The 22368-nt window shown below is 32.0% G+C and overlaps 1 long non-coding RNA gene across 1 annotated transcript in view; it reads left to right on the forward strand.

Moving 5' to 3' along the window:
* The window catches only part of LOC141545566 (uncharacterized), a 393034-nt gene that overhangs the window by 32647 nt on the left and 338019 nt on the right, over nt 1-22368 (forward strand). Inside the window, exon 2 of the long non-coding RNA XR_012483068.1 lies at nt 12267-12348. This is a non-coding gene — a long non-coding RNA (uncharacterized LOC141545566). The remainder of the gene's footprint in view (nt 1-12266; nt 12349-22368) is intronic.

Below are 22368 nucleotides of genomic sequence, written 5' to 3' on the forward strand. Positions count from 1 at the left end.
TTGTGTTCAATTTTCTTATTTTCTTGTCTTTTTTTTTTTGTTTATATATATCAATGGATGTTAAAATAAAATTTGTTCAAAAATATTCCCAAAAACATCTATCCCACTTGTCCCTTACTTTACTTAAATAATATTAAGCCATCCAATATTATGCATCTATCCCCAAATATAGGATATATGAAAATGTCTTGCTTTTATCCTTATATTTCTTGACTTTTGTGATAAAACAATCACTTGTATCTAAAACTACTATCATTTCTATGATAACATTCAGGTCTTCCTTACAGGTCAGAATCATGTCCAAAATCACAGTATGCTTATTACTTCTACTTCCTTAGGGATCTATTATTATTCATGCAAATCTCATTTTTTATCTTCTCTATATATAGAAAGAGAAAACTTCATCAAATATTCAAATAAAGAATTTCATTTTTATATTAATATCATACATACATTTTGTGATGTTTCCCAAATATTTTATCTAGGTCCTTTAGATGTTTGGGTGGTTAAAAAATAGTCACTCTTTTCATTTCTCCATTAACTCACATGTAATAAATCAATCAACAATCACTAATTTCATGCCTACTGTGTGCTGGATTCTGTACCAGAAGCTGGGGAATTCAAAGTCCCTTCTAAGATTGCCACTATTCTCATAAACTTTATATTCTTGCTGGAGAAAAGAAACAAACATATGCATATATAACATATATATATATATATGTATATGTATATATATGTATATACACATATACATATATATATACATACACATATACATACATGTATGTGTGTAAAGACACATGCATAAGTGATGACACAGTATAAACAAAGTCAATATTAACCAAGTTTGGAGGGAAATACCTGAAGAAATCATGAAATGTATCATGTAGGAAATGGTGTGTGCAGAAGTTTGAAGGAAACTAGGCCTTTTTTAGAATTGTAGGTGTAGAAGGATTGTGTTCTGGGCAAAGAAGATAGTATTTGTATAGCCACAAAGATTTGAGTTATAATATCAAATATTAAGAATAATAAAAAGGCAGTTTGTCAATACTATTGACTTCACAATAAAGAGTAACACACAATAAGTCTGAAAAAGTGTCATAGAGCCAGGTAGCAAAAGACATTAAATGTCAAATAAAGAAGGTTACATTTCATTTTAGAGGTTATAGGGAATCAGAGGGGCTGGTTTGTTTGTTTTCTTTTGTATTGTTTTTCATCAGAGGGGTGACATGATTCCATCTATTCTGTAGAAATATCCATTTTGAAATTCTATGGAAATTGTAGTGGAATGAGACAGATACAGGGGAACCTATTGCAACAGTCCAAGTGAGAAGTAAGGAAAATCTAACTCAGTTTGATGATTATGTGAATATAGTGAAGGAGGCAAGTAGAACAGATTCTTTGAATATAGAATTTCACAACATTTGGAATTAAAATGGATATGGAGAGGAGCACTAAAGTAGTAGCTATTAATTGAAGACCAATTAGGATTTGTAAAGCAAGTTATTTTTATTATCTCATTTAATTGTAACAACAATCTTATGAGGTGGGTAGTACTTTAATTCTTTTTTTTTTTTTTTTTTTTTAATTGTTCATCTTCTTCTCTTCTTTCCCTCAATTATAATAGATTTTCTTTGCCTCTTCATGAGATGTAATTTCCCTCATTTTACTTCCATTATCCCCTTTATCCAATACAATCCCCCTTCCACCACTAGTTTCTTTTTTTTTTTTTTCCCTTAGGACATTAAAATCAACTTATACCTGCCCTGTCTATGTATATCCATAACAGATATAGTTCTAAACAGTTCTTTCATTTTTACCTTTCAATGCTTCTCTTGAGGTCTATATTTAGAGGTTAAAGTTTTTGTTCAGTTCTGATCTTTTCTTCACAAATAAGTGAAATTCTTCTGTATTGTTGAATATCCATCTTCTTCCCTGAAAGAAAATGCTCAGGTTAGCTGGATAGTTTATTCTTGGTTGCATTCCGAGTTCTTTGCCTTTCAGAATATCAAATTCCCGGCCCTTTGGTCCTTTAAGGTGGAAGTTGCTAGGTCCTGGATTGTTAACTCCTGCTGCTCACCTCAGCAGGAGTCTACTGGCTCTTACCTTCACACCAGGTCTTCGGAAGTCATGGCTCCAATTAGCTGAATTGGAGATTGACTTCAAGGACCCCCCACAGAACACCAACTCACACGAATATGCAGCAATAAGTTTTTATTCTATTGCTTCACTACATAGAGTTTCCTTTCTAAGTTCCTCTTGAATAATCCTCCCTCCCCTTTCTGCAACCCCTTTTTCTATAGTCCCTAGGTCACATGTCAGAGAGTTCCAAAGCCAGATGCATAATCAATCAAGAGTGAAGAGGGCTTCCACCTCATTACTGAGGCTTACTCAATTCAGTCAAAGCCCTATTTTGGACTTAGGCAGAATAAGTCTCCGAGTGCCTCTTACTCTGCTCTTGAGACTTGCCCTTTACTCTTAACACTGGATAATCCTAATTGTGGATCATCAATATTTGAATTGTTTCTTTCTAGCAGCTTGCAATTTTTTTTCTTGGTCCAATAGTTTTGAAATTTAGCCATGATATTACTGGGAGTTTTCATCTTGGTGTCTCTCTGAGAAGGTGAACCATGAATTCTTTCAATGGCTATTTTACCTTCTGATTCTAGAACATCAGGGCAATTTTCTTTGATGATTTTCTGAAAGATCATGTGTAAGCTTTTTTTTTTTTTTTTTTTTTTTTTTTTTTTTCATCATGATTTTCAGGAAGTACAATAAGCCTTAGATTGTCTCTCCTAAATCTATTTTCCAGGTCAGTTGTTTTTCCAAGTAGATATTTTACTTTTTCTTTTCTTTTCATTTTTTTTTTTGTTTTTTTTTTTTTGTTTTGCTTGACTGATGCTTGATGTCTCATTGTCTCATTATCTTCAATTTGCTCAGTTCTGATTTTTAGTGAATTAATTTTTTTAGTTACCCTTTTTAGGCCTTTTTATATTTGGCCAATTGAATTTTAAATGAATTGTTTTGTCCTATGGCTTTTTTTTTTTTTTTTTTCCTATTTCACAAATTGTGTTTTTTAAGGAGTTTTTTTTTTTTTTTTTTTTTTTTTTTTTCTATTTCACAAATTCTGTTTTTCAGGGAATTGTTTTTTTCTCCATTTTGTCAAAACCATTTTGTAAGGAGTTGTATACTTTTTCCATTTCACTAAATCCATTTTGTAAGGAGTTTTCTTCAGATAATTTCTGTGTTTTTTGTTCCAAGCCCTCTTGTAAAGTTCTCATTTTCTACCCCCCATTTTTCTTCTAGCTATCTTTTAAGATCTTTTATAATTTCTGCTAGGAGAGCCCTGTGTTATGGAGACTAATTTATGTCACTTTTTGGGATTTCATCTAGAGACAATTTGCTTTTAATCTCCTCAGGGTTTGAAATCTGTTTTCTCTTTCACCATAAAACCTATCTATAATCAGAGTTCTTTTCTGCTTTTTTGCTCTTTTTTTTTTTTTTTTTTTTTTTTTTTTTTTAAGTTGAGGTTTGCTTTTAGAGTACAGGAGACATTGTCCAAGTTTCCTCTTGGACCCAGCTGGGCTGGTCAGTGTTGACTCACTCCAAGTGCTGAGTAGATGTGGCCAGGTCCCATGAGTTTCTGGTGTTTTGAGGTTCAATATTTTCCTTTTGTGTTTCTGTTAGGTGTTTTATAACTAGTCTGCTGATCTCCTGGCTTGCAAAAAGGACAGAGTAGCCAACATTGCTATAAATTCATCCCCATTTATTCTATGTCTCACACAACCCTCACCAACCCAGAACTCTGTGCTGCCTGCACTGGCATCTGTGCTCATGTTGCTTATGCTTGACTGGCCAGCTTGAAACAAATCTTTTCTAGAGATCTTTGAAATTGTCTTCCACTGATAATTTGTTACACTTCCAATATTTGTGGGTTCTGTCTCTCCAAAACCAGTTCAGAGACCGGATTTGTTATTAGTTTGAGGGGCATGGGGAGAGCTCAGAAAAAGACATGGCTCCTTTCTACTATCTTGGCTCTGTCTTCCCCCCCCACACACACACACTTTAATTCTTCATTTTACAAATGGAAAAGAAACTGGGGCAGAAGTTAAATGATTTGCTCAGAAAGACATAACTAGTAAGTGCCTGAGTGAGGTTTTGAACTCAAGTCTTCCCATTTCCAAGTGTAAATATTTATTTATTATGCTACTTTCCTTCCCCAAGAGTAAGGAGATCTCTGTCATGTTCTCTACCTCATATTCCTGGATTCCTCTTCAGTCTAATTGCTTTAATATTATATCTTTTTGAATATTTTTTAAGAGGCAATATGTAAAGATGTGAACAGAGAAGCAGCAAAATCTATGTTCTGTTTTAGTGTGTGTGGTGTAGGATCACGGGCAAGTCATTTATCCTTTCAGTGCTACATATATTATAGATAAAGGATTGATTTGGCTTAGGAAATCATGTTTCCTGATTAGGAGCTTCTAAGACTCATCCAAAAGTCAATTACAGAGAGGAATTGATAGATAAACACAAACACAAACAAACACATATGTACATCTATTCTACCTTAGATTTCCAGTAATCTATTGGTAGTCATTTTTACATCCATTAAAATTTCTAGCTACAGTCCAACGTATACATTAATTTTTCATTGTGCAGTTCTATATTGAAATCTGAGGCCATAGTTCCTATTCTATTTTTGATTCATTGATATTTTTTTCTAGTTTACAACTATCTATTGACTCCTGATAATGTTGTTCTTGTATAAAATAATAGATTTGAAATATCACATATACACATTTTTACACACACACACACACACACATATATATATATGTGTCTGTGTGTGTGTGTATATATATATGTACATATATTGTGTATATATATGTGTGTGTGTGCATTTATATATGTGTTTATTCAAAACTTTTCCCAGTAAAAATATATGGCTATAAGAGTCAGTCAGTGAGGAAAGCTGAGTACCACAGAATCAATGCTTTTAAATTATGGTGATGGAGAAGACATTTGAGAATCCCTTCAATATAAAGGAGATTAAATCTGTCAATTAATTAATACAGATTATTCATTGGAAAGACAAGTATTGAAGCTGAAGCTTAAATATTTTAATGACATATGAAAACATAAAACTTTTTGGAAAGATCCTGATAGGAAAGATAAAAGGCAAAAATGAGGTGGCAGCAGAAAATAAGATGGCTAGATTGTGCCTTTGAAACCCCAAACATAAGTGTGGATAGACTTAAAAAGGTAGCAGAAGAAAGAAAGCCTCATTCTATGGCCCATGGAGTCACCAAGAGTAAGAAATGACTGAAGAAGGTAGACAGAAAAGTAGAGCTATGTATGTATAGTATGTCTGCTGAAGTCTGAAAATATATGTTTATGAACACCCGTGCATATTTCATGCATATATACTTCCTCACATGGACATTATTGCTTAGATTTACCAGACTCAGGACTGTACACCTTTAGTGGCTTTTAGTAGGCCCACTTCATCCAAGAACCATTTATTCAAGTCATGGTCTGGGAATTTAAATCACTTTGTCAATTAATTCCTTTTAATTATTCCTTTAATGAGAAGTTATGATGAAAATGCTTTGTGCTTCTTTAGTTTTTGTACTATTAGCTCTCTCCTTAGACTTTCAAAATCTTTTGTGAAGATTGTAGCTTCTTTCCACAGTACCTATTTGCTTCTATGTGCATGACCAGGAATAAAATTTCAGGTTTAAAAGTCCTTGGGCAGAGAGAGTGGAAGGGATGGGGAACTGGGAGGATGGAAACGGAGAGGCCAAGGGTGAGGGGAAACAAAGGGGGGGAAGACAGAGATAGAAGAGAGAGAGAGAGAGAGAGAGAGAGAGAGAGAGAGAGAGAGAGAGAGAGAGAGAGAAATGGAGAGAGAAAATGGAATTTTGAGACTCGATTAAGTTTTAACACAAGAAAGGTATCCAAATATATATGGAGAGTTTCCCAGAGATTTCATGGAAGAATTTAAAAGATAGGGATTATCTCAGATTATCTCCATAGAGATCCTCTTTTAATACTTATGAGCATTCACTTAGCATCTACAAGGAGCAAGCATTATTACTTTTGATTTTGAAGGGCATACATGTTAATAAAGAGTTGTGAATCCATCGATCTAACTCCTTCACTAAAAATTTTCTAAAATTTATTTACAAGCATTCTTCATTAATGTAGAATACTAATGTTCATCAGCAGGTAATTCAAATGCCTAGGATGTAGTCATTGTTTGTATGATATCACTGATTATTTTGAACATAGATGCAATTTTAGACAAGTTTATTACCAATTATTAGCACAGAATTGTGACCTTTAGCTGCTACATTGGTTTGATCAATACATTTATGCAAATATATCAACAACTCATTCAGCTGACATGGCTTGTTTATTCAACAAAAAAAAAAAATGAGATTGTAAAGAAAGTAAAAACTGCTTCTACTTCATTCATATTGGCAGTGGATTGTAGTGCATGCCATGCAAAAAATATCTTATTCTAATGGAACTTGTGACGACTCTGACCTCATTAAAATTCTTTGCTTTTATTCTGTATTGATTTTACACTGTTTTTTTTAACTTGACAAAACTTGGTGAAGGAAGGAAATTAGAACTCAAACAGCAAAATTATCGCCTCATTTAGTGGCCCTTTAAAGTATATTTTTTCCTTCTGTTTTCTAGTAAGTTCTTTTATATTCTGAAAACAATCTCTCACATTAAATTTGGCTTTGAAAACAAAGAGACAGCTTTCTTTTAAAGGAAACAATGTGGGTATAGAATATTAATAATGTGTGTGATGGATTTTAACCCTTTTAATGTCACAGATCCTTTGATAGTCTAATGAAATCAATATACCTTACTCAGAAGAAAAAAAAAATTAAATAAAAGTAAATAAAATACATGGGCTTAGAAAGAAATTCTACAAGATTAAAATATAGTTCTCATTTTTTTTTTAAAATTCACAGACTGTAAATTGAAAAATTCATGGACTATGTTCTGCCTCTCTGATTCTTTCTCCACATCTCCACCCACAAATACATAAATACAAGCATTGTTTTCATAATATATATGCATGTGTGTCTTTACGTGTGTAGATCTATGGGTGTATATATATGTGCGTGTGTATAAATATATGTATATACAGATTGACATACACATATACATGTATGTACACGTATATTCTTATATGCAGATACATATGTATGCACATATACATATATGCATGAATATGTTTAAGAATACACACACATACTAGATATAGACATAGACAGAAACATGCATAAATAGGCATTTGACATCAAAAGCTAAATATTGTCCTCCAAAGTGGTCTTAAAATAATGGAATAGTCACTTTCCTGAACATAGGCACTATGCTTATTGCAATGTTTGTGTGTATATTACATAAAACATTTATATTATATATTATCATATATTTATATTATAAATATATTTATTGTATATCATATAATATATATGCATGTATGTGTATACACATGCATACATATAGTACACACATACATACACACATATATATATATATATTTATATATATATGTGTATATATATATATATATATATATATATATATATATATATATATATATACATTTGAAAAAATATTTGTTGTTCTTTTGGTAAAACTGTGAGTTCATGGCTGCTCTTGGGGTTTTCTCAACAAAGATACTAGAGTGGTTTGCCATCCTTTTCCACTCATTTTATAGATGAAAAAGCTGAAGTAATCAGGCTTTTAACCCTGATTTCCTTAGGATCATACAGCTTATAAGTATCTAAGGCAAGATTTGAAATCGGGTCTTTCTGATTGCAATCTGGCTGGCACTCTACCATTTCCCATATCTAATTGCTCAAACAAAAATATAATAGATTCCTTTCATATAGTGTTCTGTGATCTACATTATCTTAAATATTATCTCAATTCACTTTTACAGAAACTCTGGCAAATAGATTTTATTAATAATACCATCCAGTTCTAGGGATGGAGAAACTGAGGCACAGTGATTAAATGGGCTACTTGTGGATAGACATCTATTAAGTGTCTGAGGCTAGATATAAACTTAGATCAGGAGGGGAGAGGAAATGTAAAAAAAAAAAAAAAAGGAAAGCAGAACAAGGAAAATGAGACAAAATCTGTTACAAATTCAGAAGACATGGAAAAGAGTTGGTTCTGTGGATGACAAAATCTTTTTTAATCACTTTTTATTGCATTCTCTTATTACTGGAAAAAGCTTTTGTCAAAAAGAAGTAATGGTTATCTTTAATATTTTCTAAACCTCATACATTTATTTATTTTGGGTTTTGGGGGAATCCATTTTATATATGACAAATGCATTATTCTGCCTAGAGTCACAGAAAGAAAGCTATTTGAATATAAACTCACTCATGATTAAGATCTTCATACAATCAGAAAATTAACTACTACCTAATCTCAGAGGTTTGAAGAACTTCAGAAACCACCTAATCCAATTCACTGATAGATAAAAATTCTCTCTTTACCCTCTGCCCCATGTGATCAGCTAACCTTTGCATAAATACTTCTAGGGAAGGTATACCATTATATCACAAAACAATTTAAGGGATTTCCTTTGTTACATGGAACCTAAATATTATCCTTTCAGCTATCTTCTTTTGTTCTTTATGTTCTGCTCTCCAGGAACAAATTGTAAAAAAAGTTAATTGATTGTTGTTCACAATTGTTATTCAAATATTTGAAAAGTTGAAATTTGATCATCTTCCCTATTTCTTTCTCAGCTAAGTCTTATATTTTCTTACCACCCAAATTACCTTCCTTCTGTATGCTCTATTAACTAAAATGTAGTATCCAGCTCAGCACAATAGTCTAGATGTGGTAAGGCAGAAAATATTAGATTATGTTTGAATTGTTTTTGTTGTTGTTGTTGCTGTTGTTGTTGTTTTTAAGGTGGAAGTGGAAAACCATATTAAACTATTGATTTATATTATTATTAACTTTACACTCTACTAAAATGGCTGGATCTTGCTAATGTAAACTGTTATCTTTTCACATTACTCCCATGCATAATGAAGTTTAGTTTTCAAAATGAATGTTTGAACATTTTAAACATCACATTGATTTTATTATATTATTCTAATATTTTAATATTGATTTTATTATATTATATTAATTTTATTGTTTATTAATTTTATTATGTTAATTCCATCTTTCTATTTTGACATGTGAAACGACAGATTTTTTTTTTTTTTCTGTTTAGGATCTAATAACAGAACATGAATAAGTGAAAGCTATAAACAAAAAAGCTGGTATATTTCAAAATTAGAACTCCCCCAAGATTAAATGGGTTGTTGACCAAGTCTAGGCTAGCTCCTCTGAAGGGCTCAGATTCAGTCCTTGTCAGGATAAGCAAAAGTCCTTGCCCATGTTGGGTGCCAATATATAAAGTTCTGTTGTCTCCAGAGACTGCGGATTGCTCTCTGGGAGGAGATCTGCTGCCTCAACTCAATCTCCCGGCCAGATTCTTCTTCCTTTATTGAGCGGCCAACTCTGACCTAGAGTAGAGACTCTCCTTCCTTGCTCAATGTCGCTTCTTTTATCCTCCCAGAGAATGGGCATGGAATAACTCAGGGGCTTCTGGGAAAAAATACTTCAACCAATAAACTTGCTCCTCCTAAGCAGGCAAGCTCCTCCCCAGAAGTTCAAAGGGTAAAACTCCCCCCCAAAGACTGGAATTAGAGAATTGTGAAGTACCGATTTAGCACCTAGTTAGAACCTAATATCTCATTATCTCTTTAGCACTTAGTAAGAACCTAACAGGTTGCCTCTGTGGCTGCTTCATGAAAACTATTGAAGTGATGGCTTGATGATAACTTGCTACATATAGTAAAGTGGAGATTGCTTTTGGTATAGGTTGTGTTAACTGTTCAACTTCTTGCCAAATTTTGAAGAATAGATGGTACTAATTTTCCCTTGAAATTCTCAAGATAATTATCGGATTATAAATTTCATTTTCCTGCATTAGAATTTGACATTTTAGGATAATTAGTTTTTTTTTTTTTTTTTTTTTTTTTTTTTTTTTTTTTTTTTGCTAAGGCAATTGGGGTAAAATGGCTTGCCAAGGGTCACACAGCTAGGAAGTATTAAGTGTCTGAGAACAGGTTAGAAACTCACGTCCTCCTGACTTCAGGGGTTGGTTGCTTTTAAAGGCAGAATTGTTGAGCAATAGGTATATGAAAATGAAATGCAAGAACACTAAATTAATTCATGGGGGGAGTTGGAGCCAAGGTAGTGAAGAGTGGCCAAGACATTGACTGAATTCAGAATCAATGCTAGATTAAGCCTCTGAAAAGATTTTGGAGGAACGGACCTTACAAATATTTGGAGTGTAATAATTTTGCAGCATAATTTATCACAGAAGGACTTCAGGAGAGGTCTGTTTCATTGGACAGGGAGGAAAGTGGTCCAACATAGGTGCAAGGAAGTCTCAGGCTCAAGGAAGTCTGGGATGGGGAGGACTGACCACTCTGTCATAGTTCAGAAGACTAGTGGTTCAGCAGATCAACTGTGAGACCTCCAATGCAACCATAGAAGGCAAATTGTCAGCCCCTGAACCCCACCACAACAGGCAGACTTAGCCAGAACCACCCAGGGCAGTGAGGAAGCTGGCAGAATCAGCCCCAGTGTAGGCAGTTAGAAGCTCCTGTTGCTCTTCAGAGGAATCTCAGGACAATCTACTCTGTGGCCTGAGAGCAGAACTCAAGCTTTAAAAATAAGCAAAAATGCAAAAAAAGTTCTGACCACAGAGAGTTATGATGGAAGTGGGAAAGTCCAGAGGACAAGCCCAGAAAAGGACAGAAAAGGCAAAATACCTTCAGATGAAATTTCAAAGGGAGATATGAACTGATCTGCAGTTCAAAAGGCTCTCTTGGAAGAGTTAAAAACAAACAAACAAACAAACAAACAAAAAAACTCCACTGACCAAAACAACTATAAAAGTTTAATTAGCCAAAAGTAAAAGGTGGTTAAAAAACAAAACAAAACAAAACAAAACAAAACAAAAAAAAAAAAAAAAAACTAAGCAAGAAAAATAATTCACTGAAAATTAGAACTGGACAAATGGAAGTGAATAATTCAATGAGGTATCAAGAATCAGTCAAAAAAATTTTTTCTTAAAATGTTTTTTTTTAAATAATAGAAGAAAATGTAAATTACCTGATTGGAAACAATAACCAACCTGGAAAATAGAGCTAGAAGAAACAATTTAATACTGGACTACTTGGAAGCTATGGTCAAAAAAAAAAGAGACTGGACAATCTCTTTCAAAACTTCATCAAGGAAAATTTCTCTGCTATCCTAAAACAAGAGACCAAAAGAGTCATTGAAAGAATCTACTTAATACTTCTGAAAGAGACCTCAAAACAAAAACTCCAAGGAATATCATAGCTAAATTCCAGAATTATCAAATCAAGGAAAAAATATTGCAAGCACACACACACACAAAAAAAAAAAACAATTCAAATATCAAGGAGCCACAATCAGTATTACCCAGGACCTACAAGTGTCCACTTTAAAGGATTGAAGTTCCTGAAATATATTCTTGAGGGGAAAAGAGTTTGGATTGCAGTCAAGAATCAACTACCCAGAAAAAACAAATCATTGTCTGTCAAGGGCAATAATGAATATTCATAGAAACATGAGATTTTCAATCATTTCTGATGAAAAAAGACCAATTCTGAAGAAAACATTTTATCTTCAAATACAAGACTCAAGAGAAACATAACAAGGTCAACAGGGAAGAAAAAGAAAACAGCTATGATTTTTAAAGGTTAAAATACTTACACCCTTATATGGGAAGATAATACTTGTATCTCTTGACTTAAAAAAAAAAAAAGAAAAAGAAAAAGATTATTTGAAATTTGGATATATTCAGTGATGGGAGGATATCCAAACAGAAATGATAAGAGTATTGTTTAGAAGTCCTACATGCTACAATTAGTTGAAGTCATAAAAAATAAAACCAACAGTTGGAAACATGAATTTAATTTATTTGAATACAGGAAGTATATCTTTGCCTGTCTCTGTATTATTGATATCCAGTGCTGAATAGTTTCTGGCACACACTGAGTGCTTTATGAATGCATGTGTGTCTAAATATTGTTGTTGCTATTCAGTTGTGACTGACAATTTGTGAGCCTGACTTCTCAGCAAAGATAGTAGAATGATTTTCCATTTCCTTCTCTGACATTTTACAGATGAAGAAAATAAGGTCAATAGGTCTGAGACTTTCCCAGAGTCACACAGCTAATGCCTAAGACTGGGCTTAAACTCACAAAGGTAAGACTTCCTGACTCCAGGTTCAGCACTCTAGCCAGTGTGCCACCTGGCTTCCCTGTCCACTTATCAACACATATATAAATATTTAATACAGATTCTCAATATGAATACATCAGAGAATTGTCCAAAAGATGTTGTTGTAACCTTTCCAAATGTAAGTGGGGGGTGGATATCCTTCTAAATATATACCATAGCTTAAAAATACTTTTCTACCATAAAAAAAGTTGGTAAAGTATTATACAAAACTATGTTAGTAAGCCATGAAAAATTGATTTTCATTGCTTCTATAAAGCTAATCACAACTGAGGAAGGATTGAGATGTTTTCCTTAGAAAAATCAGAATTACAAATAAAATTGGGGAAATTTGAAGTTATGAAATTAGAAATGTGTTGGGAGGGAAGAAAGGACTGAAGGATCAAATAATGCTTCTCATCTATGTTTATGGTGTATGATTGTTGTCCTTTGTTCTCAAAGTAAAACAAAATGGCATCTCTCCTTTTTCTCCTCTCCTGTTCTCTCAACTTTCCTCAATTTAAACATATTAAATACTCTGTCTCCCCTTTAATCAATTATTTTATTTTTTGAATACATGAAAATACAGATAAACATATGTATGTAATGAAAGAACTGAACAATGTAGTTTTTAAAGCTTACTTGAATTTACCCTTATTGATATGTTTTACAGAACATCCAGAGGGAGGGAAAAAGAAAAAGGAGAGATTCAAGAGTGTTATTATATAGAGTGCTATAAAAATATAACCTGTCATTAATTCTTTTATGGTAGAGATCATGACAGGACATATTCACTTATAGTAATGAAATTGTGGTGGCTCACAATTATTTTCTGAATGATATTGCTAATACTATAGTATTAGTATATGCTGTTCTCATGGTTCTGTTCACTTCACTTTTTATTATTTCATGCAAACCTGTCCATGTTTTTCTAAAATTAACCAACTCGTCATTTTTACAATACAGTAGTATTCCATCCAAATTATGTACCAAAGCTTTTTTTAGCCATTCCCTAATTGATTAGTATCCCCTCTGTATCTAGTTCTTTGCCAATTCAAAAAGAGGTAATATAAAGGTTTTAGAAAACATAGATTATTTTCCTCTTCTGATTCTTTGGTAAATAAGGTTAATAAATAGTATTGCAAGATCAAAGGTTATACCAATTTTAAATGTCTTTGGGTATAATTCCATATAGTTTGACAAAATGGCTGGATCCATTCACAGTTCCAACAGTGGCACATTAGTGTCCTAATTTTTCCACATTGCTTTCAATATTAGTCATTTCTCCCTTCTATTATTTAATCAATCTGATAAATGTGACACGATATCTCAAGATCGTTTTCATTTTAATTTTTTTCAAAAATGATTTCAAGCATTTTATCAAATAATTATATTTACTTTTGATTTCTTTCTCAAAAAGTTGTTTGTTTGTGTCTTTTGACTATTATCAGTTGTGGAATGAGTATAAATTTGACATAGTTATCCCTCCCCGTCTCCTTCTTCCTTCCTTTCTCCTTCCCTATCGCTCCCTTCCTTCCTCCCTCTTTCTCTCTCTGTTTCTCTCTCTCTCTCTCCCCCATCAGCTTATGGGTATATATTTGAAATATGAGACCTTTATCTGAGGAAATATAAAACTTTCCCTAATGTTCTTCTTTCCTTCTAATCTAGACTACATTAATTTTATTATTCTCTATCTCTTGTTTATTCATAAATTATTTGGCTATCTATTAGTCTTATAAGTAATATGTTTTATTTTCTTCATATTACAATCATTGTACATAAGTTACAAGGTCTCCTTTTGCTATCTATATTATGGCTAATTAACATTTTAAATTAAGACAAAAACACTGTTGGCATAATACATGGAAAATTTGAGGAGGTGCTTAGGGTAACAATTTGTATGGATAGTTATTGCTTTATGCCAGCATCTAAATTATGATCATTAACTAGTTTTCTTGTGATTCAAAATAAAATATTATCTTTTCTTTAATTTAGGACAAAAGAGGAGATAATGCAATTCTGCAAAGATATTCATAGATTACACAACATACTTTGAGATAAAATCCTATTAGCACCTTACAATAGCCTATAAAATGACATATGGTCCCATCACAGTAGCATTTATTCATATGTAAAAGCTTGTAGAAATGATATTGCTTATTGATTTATTTTGCGACCATGAAACTAATTTTTTATTCTTTATTTTTTTTTACCAATAATGATTCAATTCAATGCAATATTGAGTTATATAGTACCTATCATGCACACAAGAACCTTGAAGAAAGTTCAACTCCTCTGATATCTATCTGTTAATGAACTTTAAGAGACACTGCTTAGAAATAAAAGTTCCAAGCTTCTACTACTATTGCTGACAACATTGACCCAATCAATCAAGTCCTTAACCTTATGTTGAATACTGAACAATGTTAATAATTCATAAAACTAGAGATTTAACTCAAATTTAATAGCGTTCATGACACAAGCTAATATGACTTATGATGCTATGTAGGGTAATGTACTTGAAGAAGTGACTTCTATGAGCAGTCAGTATCAGCGACTGATTAAGGTAGTGTCATATTAAGAAACAAACCTGGTTTTCTATCTAGCATTAGCATGCCTTCTGTAAGTGAAATCCAAAATATTCCTAAATGTACCAACATGATTAGTTATCTTACCTCCTCTGCCATCATCATTAACAATGACTTCATTTTCAAAATCATCATGACAGGCTGCTTGGTACCTGGTATTTCTAGCTTCTGTCTCTTTCCTTTGGCATTGTCTTTAAAATAAGAAAATGTCTAAGGGAAAACAGAATCAATGTATTTATCCCTTCCATTAAATGGTTTCTATTTTATGAAAATATTTGAATATATCAGGTTGAACTTGATGAGTTTTATTTGTTTATTTTAATTACATTCCATATAGTCTTTCCATTATCAGAAATTCTTGAAATTTATTTTATTTTGTTCAAAACACATTTTTAAAATTTATTCATTTTAATATACACACAATTAATTTTAGAATGATTCTTATTTTTAAGAAGGGAAATTTGTATTTCTTTACTGTAGGTTGTAATCCATTTATTTCAGCTGGGAGTGAAGTCATATTATTCAATGCTTATTGTGTTTAATACTTCCAGAATATCTTTTTATTTATTTCTTTATTTTTTTTCTTTTTATTCTATAAGTAATTTTTCATTTCTTGTTCTTATGTTATACTTTCCAAAAATGTTTTCTTTTTTTAGGTTTATCCTGTGGATATTTAAAATATTAGCAAAAATATTTATTTACCTTAAGCAACAAATGTTGGCACTTGTATTTCATTTGTTTTTACATTAGCCTTTTAAAGTTTTTTTTTTTTTTTTTTTTTTGGTTTATTATTTTTTTGTATGAGTATTGCAAGGTGAGATGATTAAATATCTCATGGAACTATTTTTATTTGTTATTGGACGCATGACAGAACAAATTTAATTGCTTACATTATTTTATATTTTCCACAGAAAATCAATGGTGATCATTCCATTTCCCATAGTTTTCTCATTTCAAAATTGGGGAAAATAGATAGCATCTACTTCCTAGGGTTATTGCAACACCCAATATAATTGCAACAAGATAATATCTGTGAAGTACATAACATAGTGTCTGACATGGTAGGCACTTAATAAATGCTTATTTCCTTTTTTCTTTCATAATGGCAATATCAGTAGTAATGTGATCCAATTCCTCAAGGGTTATATCATCTGTTAATTTATAGGACAAGGGTCTCACACTAAGATTTAAATAGTTAAAAATGATCTTTATTAAATACCATAAAACAAACAAATAAACAACAAAAGCAAAATTGTTTTTCCTCTTACTGAAATATACCTGTTCATTTTGGGTTTTATTTGATTAATTGATTGTATTGGCCGAAAAAATTCAGAATTAGGAGTCAATCTACTAAAAATGAAATCTTCTATATTTAACTAACTATTGTGGTCCACAATGAGCAATCTGGTATATGGACTACCATTTCAAGATGGTGTGAATTTCCATTGACTATGGTACACTGACATATAATATAGTCTTTGAAATCTGTAGGTCACATCTATACTATATAGAATTATTAGAGTAAGACATTTGTGAAGTCAAAAATATGGGTTATTCATATCAATGTCTTTATGAAAATTGTACTTTAAATGTTCATATTTATTCGCTACACTGCAAGAATGCTCATCAACCTATATATCATCTGGGCCTTGCTTGTTTTATATCCATTTCTCTCTTAATTTATCAATGATGAGATTCTATATAATTATGGAAAATGATTCAATTTATATGATATCATCTATAAAGAAAAGCATTTGGAAAATCTTAAGATCAATTGAGAATCTCCTTTTTTGTTTTATTATAGTTATCTTTTCTACATTCTGATTTTCTCCATTATCATTTCAGCATATCTTGGGTTGGTATAAGATATTAAATGGAAAAAATTTGTGTAAGCAACAGATAATAAGCAAAGGCCAACAGATAACACTGGAGAAGTTCAGAAAACCAGAAAAAATATAATATATATATATTATATCAACATATTGTATATTTTAATATCATAATAATTCACATTTCTTCTCTGGTGCAAAGGGAGGGCCCAAAAATTTTATAAGGATTTTCCTTATTGACATACCTTGAACTTCTGTGTTGTAGAAGGAATAACTGCATTAAGCAGAAGATGTTCTGTGACACTAGCGGCTACATTAAGAGAATGGTTTCTCCATTTTTCATTTCATAATAATACTTATTTGATTATCAAATGATATTATATAGGTACATCTGTTATAGTCTTGTATGGTTTGAACTGGAAAATTATATTTGCTTATCTCAATTAGTTATTACATGTTCACTATATTTTTCATCATATTTTATTTATCTTCCACAATGTCCTTTGACATTTTGACATTCTTCTTTCCTTCCTCCTCTCCCTCCCCTGAACAACAAGTAATCCAATATATCTTAAACATGCAATTCTTCTATATATATTTCCACAATTATAATATTGCACAAGAAAAATCAGATCAAAAAAGGAAAAAAAAAATGAGAAAGAAAATAAAATGCAAGCAAACAACAATAAAAAAGTGAAAATGCTATGTTGTGATCCACTCTCAGTATCCACAGTGCTCTCTCTGGGTGCAGATGGCTCTCTTCATCACAAGAACATTGGAACTGGCCTGTATCACCTTGCTGGTAAAAAGAGCCATGTCTATCATAGTTGATTAACATATAAACTTGTTGCCATGTATAATGTTCTTAGTTCACTTAGCTTCAGTTCATGTAAGTCTCTCCAGTCCTTTTTGAAAAGGCTAATTTAAACATTTAATTTTCAGTAATATTCTAGTAATATTTTATTCATGTTTGCAACTTTCTTAACTTCTAAGAAAGCATTTACTCTCAAATTATTCTGTCTTCATTCTTTGCCTGATGGGGACTGTATTTTCAGTAGTAAATGGTTTCTTTGTCATTTAGATTTTTTTGCATAAGTGGCCATTTTAATGTTTCTTTTATAAATGGTCAAAATTATGATGAGTCTTTTATTTGTTCTTGTTTTCTTTCATTTCTTAGCTTACTTAAAGAGGTTAGGGTGGAGCTTCTGTAATAACACCCAGTTTTTTCATTGAAAATTATCTTATTTGGTATTTATACTTACTTTTCTGGTTGCTAATATGATGGTGTAAAACTGATTCTTACATGAAATGGATATTTTTCCATAAAGATATAATCCATTTCCTTCTAAATCATGTTATTTAGTATTTGTCCTATATGAAGCTTACAAAATATCTTTTTGGAAGAAAACATTTGTTACACGAGTACCAAATTTCTAAAGAGCTTATGGTTTTGACCTTTTCCATAAATAATTTCAGAAAATGTTAATTTTTTATATATTTTTATTTTATTTTTATTAATTTTATAATTATAACATTTTTTACAGTACATATGCATAGGTAATTTTATACAATATTATCCCTTGTACTCCTTCTGTTCTGAATTTTCCCCTCCTTCACCCCTCCCTCTCCCCTACATGGCAGACATTAAATATGTTATAGTATATCCTAGATACAATATATATGTGCAGAATCAAATTTTGTTGTTGTTGTTGTTGTTGCAAAGGAAGAATTGTATTCGGAAGGTAAAAATAACCTGGCAAGAAAAACAAAAAAATGCAAATAGTTTACACTCATTTCCCAGTGTTCCTTCTCTGGGTGTAGCTGATTCTGTCCATCATTGATCAATTGGAACTGAATTAGATCTTCTCTTTGTTGAAGATATCCACTTCCATCAGAATACATCCTCGTACAGTATTGTTGTTGAAGTGTGTAATGATCTCCTAGTTCTGCTCATTTCACTCAGCATCAGTTGATGTTAGTCTCTCCAAGCCTCTCTATTCATCCTGCTGGTCATTTCTTATAGAATAATAATATTCCATAACATTCATATACCATAATTTACCCAATCATTCTCCAATTGATGGGCATCCTTTCATTTTCCAGTTTCTAGCCACTAGAAAAAGAGCTGCCTTTCCCTTCTTAGTATTTCTTTGGGATATAAGCCCAGTAGTAGCACGGCTGGATCAAAGGGTATGCACAGTTTGATAACTTCTTCGGCATAATTCCAGATTGCTCTCCAAAATGGTTGGATTTTTTCACAACTCCACCAATAATGCATCAGTGTCCCAGTTTTCTTACATCCCCTCCAACATTCATCATTATTTGTTCCTCTCATCTTAGCCAATCTGACATGTGTGTAGTGATATCTCAGAGTTGTCTTTATTTGCATTTCTCTGATCAATAGTGATTTGGAACACTCTCAGAAAATGTTAATTAACCCTGATATTGTTTTTTCTATCATTATTCAAAGAGAAGGCACTAAATGTTAGGAACTACTGACTAGAAGATATTATCAGCATGCTTTTAGCTTTTTTCCCTACTTCTTCACCCTGTGAAAAATGCATATCTTTATCTACCTATCTTTTTTACAATTATTTTTATGGTACTTTCCTAAAAAGTAATATTTCCTGTTGTTTATAAACCATGCCATGAGGTATACCATAAAATTATTTTCAGTAACTTTTTTTGTACTTCTCTAAAGGATTTTCATGAAAAGGATGCCCTGTGAACCATCCTTCCATTTAGATGAAAAATTTCTTTGTTCTAATTTAATTCATTTTCAGAATGTCATTGGAGATGCAGTTCAGTTCTTCTAGGAATATGTTGCCTTAAATGTTATTGGCCAAAGATCATATATTAGGAGTAACAAAAGTTGATGTTTATGTATAAAACTTGCATAAATAAAATCTTACAGTTTCAGATTTTTTATTAATAGTTTAGGTCTTATGGAGAAACATTAACTAGATCATTTAATATCCAGCTTAAAAGTGGGAAATTAAGGGAGAAAATTTTGTCCCCTTTGAGATGTTAGCTTGACAGAACTAAACTAGAGGGAAAAAAGTCAATTGGGATGTAAATCACTTGTGATTTGGAAAAAACAAAACAGAACAACAACAAAAAAAGTAGAGGATTCCTCCAGAGGTCTGATCTTATTCTCCCTTTGTGATGAACAAATCTATTACATCTAATTATTTCTTTAGAAGGGAAATTATTAGATAGAATGATACATAGATTTTTTTCTGGTTCATTAATTATTTTCTTATTTAGCTGAGAATAATTGAGATCTTGCTACAATGACTTGGAAAAAATAATATAATTAATATAATACAAAATAATACAATTTATATCCGCTTTTTACTCTGATGGATTAGAATGGTGTGCATATATAGCTGCATTCTTAAAGTCTACACTAAGCAGTAAGAAAGTTCTAATAGTTTCTGTGAGGTTGTAAGGGCTTTGAGTGACAAACCATCAACAATAAGAGTTATCTGGAAGACATGACTGTTTATGACATTATATTTGTAATAGACACTGCATAGAACTTATAGGACACACAATGTGTTGAGGACGCCAATCACGGAGAGAGAAAATGCCATCTAGAAAAGGAGCCCAACTATGGAAAGAGATGCTGTCACTGTAGGATGGGTGGAATGATGCAGTTTGTATCTTTTTTGCCCTAATTCTCAGCTCTCTTATTTTCCCTAATGTCTCATCCCACTCCTTTGGCTTGGTGGGGAAAACCATTATTTTGAGTATTCAGGCCAGATTCATGATATTGAAGCTTCTGAAACTATTCTGGAAATCTCTCTTCCCTCCTTACCCTTCATTGCCTCTTATCGTGGTATGCTAGGAGTTGGAAGAAAAGGAATTAGCAACAGAAACCTGAATTTTGACTAAGAATTACTAGGCGATAAAATACTATTGCTTTGTAATGAAAAATAGTTGCTTTATCTAAAAAAAGTTTCTCTTCCCTGTTTCAGTCAGAAAAGCAAATAAGCTAATGCATTTAAATAATTGTTTTGAAAATTTAAACCCTATATAAAACTGAGGTGTGATTGTGACCACAAATGCTGAAGTAGAAATTTTGAGGACATGGTTTTGCCTTTAGAAACTTTTGCTGAAAAATCCATTTGTAAATGAAATATTATTTGAAACATGTTGCTAGAGTAGAGGAATGAAGAAAAACCATCTTAAAGTTATTCCATGAAGAAGACAGGACCAATCAAGAGAAAGGTTATTGAGTGCAAAAAAAGGTAGAAACAAGCAAGAGGAAGACTTCTTCACTTTCAACAAAAGGGTTAGGAAGCAGGACAAGAACTTTAATAGTCTGCCAGTTTTTCTATTTGATGTCAGTAATTAAATTGTCAATGCCCATTTTCTGGGCAATGAGGTAGCATCCTTGTATTTTTCAGTCTGGACCAATTCCCTCCTTTCTACGTTCTAGTTCTTGCTCACAAAGTAAAGCAGAAATGTGAGCTCACCTGAAATAATATAATCTGAAACTGCTTATTGTCAGGGTACTATATGATATTAAATATATAGTCATGTTTGCTTGCTGACATCATATCCCCTCTATCATGAGTATATCTAGGCATTTCTTTTGAGAAATCACAAGCTAAAAGTATCCACAAGTATCAATAATATGTTTTACTTACTGAAAATTGAATAGAGCACAGTGTATATAACCAGTGAAGGTAGACAATATTGTGTCTTTATGAAAATGAGATATTTATTTTTAAAAATTCATTTTCTGAAGACAAAAGAATGATGCAGTAGTTTGCACTAAATTCAGAGATAGGATTAGAGATAAAGATATTATAATCCAATATGGGAACATTTGTGCAATGAAAAAGGTAGATATTGAAAACATTAATCAAACTGCAAGATGTATAATGCAGGTTATGTCCACTACAAATTGCTATTTTTACATTAATGGTCCATGATTGCTCCATTCTTACATCTTAAACTATTCAGAGAAAAAGACTATGTGAAATGATTTATTGTTTTGTTTAATGCTAGCCATTCCATGGGAATTTTCAATAGTTTTTCTAACTAATTTATATTTACTCTCATTTTATGTATGATATTGTCACTTTATTTATATAACACTATAATGCATGATTCGGAACAGATCCATCACAATCTTAAGAGCTATTACATTGGAGATAAATTTGTTCCATTCTGCCTTTCTAATAATATCAATTCTATTCTCAATTAAAATAATTTGAATATTACTTTGGCTTTGAGTCTCTAGTGACAGGCATTCCAGCTTTTCTCTGTAGTCTATTCTTAAAGCATGTTAAAATCAGAGTCAAGTTACGTTAAATAGGGGATTCGAAAACAAGTAATAAATTGTCAAAACTGGAGTGAGTTCATTGACTCCATGCTGTGACTGAATTCTGGAATTAGCTCAGTTCCTCTTCTATTCAATTTTGTGGTTAGTGCAACTTTCATGAGACAATTTTATTCAATTATGGAGATTTGAGGAAAACCTCATTGTGTTGTTTGAACTTAGCTCTGCATGGCTGGGAAATTGAACCACCTCTATCTGCCCAGGTTATACTGACTGGAAATGAGTCATATCTAAATGA

The sequence above is a fragment of the Sminthopsis crassicaudata genome, chromosome 6 (genome assembly GCF_048593235.1).
Source record: "Sminthopsis crassicaudata isolate SCR6 chromosome 6, ASM4859323v1, whole genome shotgun sequence".
NCBI lineage: Eukaryota > Metazoa > Chordata > Mammalia > Dasyuromorphia > Dasyuridae > Sminthopsis > Sminthopsis crassicaudata.